At 45.7% G+C, this 1,879-nt stretch overlaps 1 protein-coding gene across 3 annotated transcripts in view; it reads left to right on the forward strand.

Moving 5' to 3' along the window:
* Positions 1-1,879, forward strand: part of mfge8b (milk fat globule EGF and factor V/VIII domain containing b) — a 19,744-nt gene that overhangs the window by 391 nt on the left and 17,474 nt on the right. The gene's annotated exons all lie outside the window — the stretch shown is intronic.

Below are 1,879 nucleotides of genomic sequence, written 5' to 3' on the forward strand. Positions count from 1 at the left end.
ACGCTTGCAGGTTGTTAGTCTGTCTGTGTGATGATTTAAATCTCAGCCTGTCACTTCGTCACCACAGTAACCGAGCTGTGGGCATTTAGTGGGAGCGCAGGTTCAAGCAGTCCTTGAGTAAGCGGACAGGACGTGTGGGAATGTGAGAAGTCGGACATTGTTCAGCTGCTGCCTTCTTCTTCTTCTTCTTCTTCTTCCTTCAGATGCATCAGCTTAAACCAAACTCTGCACACTTGGCTGCAACATGCATGACCAGAATCTGTCAATCAATCTCACTGTAAATCTCAAACTTCAGAGTCCACACTGTATTTTTTTTATTTTTTTTTACGGTTACCAGCTTCTTAAAACCCGATCTAAGCAAGTGTGGGTCATGTAAGATCAGTCGGTTCTGTAGTGTAAAAACTGTTAAACAGACCTTTTTAGGTTTTTTTTTTTAATTATTATTTTTGACTCTTGCACTCAATAGAAATAGTTCAAATGTTTGATTTGGTTTGGAGTAATAACTGTAAAAATAAACCACATAAATCTGTTAAGCCGTCCAGAGGAAGTACACAAATCATCACTGGGGATTATTTTTCTTGACGTCAGAGTCTGACATGATCTGCTTTTCCTTTTTTTTGTGTGTGAGGATTCAAAATGAACATCTCTCTCAGCCTGCTCAGGAGGAACAGTCGGTATACGATCAATGATGTCCTGAGTTAGTGTGAAGCAGCAGCAGCAGCATGAGACGACATGTGAAGAATCAACATGTGGAAATGATCTCTTTATGTTTTGTAGGCCAGTCAGACCGCTCCAGTCAGACCGCTGACTGAAGATTTAATGCCTTAGGGGAATTTTCAGTGCAGCGTGCCCCCTTTTTTTTTTTAAAGAGCGTGACACAGACCGGCTGGCTATTCTCCTCGTTCATGTCCGCATCACGCCATTGGCAGCTGTCTTTGTTTTGCATTTCCATGGACCAAACACATTTAGGCCAGTGGACAAAAGGGAGGACGAGCCTTCTTTCTCCTGCGCACAGACACACAGGCGGGCAAGCGTCACGTGTCACATGTTTACTTTGATGTGTAAAACATCCTGATGTTCCCCTCCACAGTGAGCTCTGCAGCACATTTTAAAAATTGGGCCGAATGTTTGACCTTGTGATGAACCTCTGAGACGTGTTTGTCTCCTTATCAGATTCAACTTTTGGACTTCTGAGTTTACACACACAATCCAACCTTTGACCTTCTCGGGTCTGGAGTATTTCCATCATGTGCAGCTGAGATTTGAGAAGTAAAAAGACATGTTGGACATGTGAAGCCAAGTTACCTTAAAATCACTCGCTTGCGTGACGGGACTGACACGCTAGATCCTCCCTGCTGCGTCGCTTCCATAAATGTTTGATTCACATTTTTTTTTTTTTTTTTAAGAACTGAAACTTGGAGTGGGGAAAAAAAAGCCAAAGCACACATCCCAACATGTTTTGCTCCTCGTGCTACGGGACGGGGCAGCCTCAGAGAATAGGTGTGGTTACATCCAAGGTTGAGTCACATTTTCCAGAAGCCGCCGCCAACACAGCTGACACGCTGCCAGTGAACTTCCACCCACAAGAGTGCTCACTAAGACCTCTCAGTGCTGTGTGTGTGTGTGTGGGGGGGGGACTTGTTGCTGCTGTGTCCATCTTGAGTGTTTTCAGGGCAGAATAAGAGCTAACAGGCCGAGGGGGGCGAGGGGGGGTGGACCTCGGTTTTCCCTGATTCGACTCGATTCAGCAGGTCGGCGCTCGCTCGTTGTATCCGTTTGCTGCTGAGGGGAGAAAAGTGTAAAATGGGTGTTCTGTGTCAGGGCTGAGGCAGTCTTTTCTCACAACAACACCACTTAGGGCAGCTGAGTGAACCGGCGC

Source organism: Symphodus melops (genome assembly GCF_947650265.1).
Source record: "Symphodus melops genome assembly, chromosome: 6".
Taxonomy (NCBI): Eukaryota; Metazoa; Chordata; class Actinopteri; order Labriformes; family Labridae; genus Symphodus; species Symphodus melops.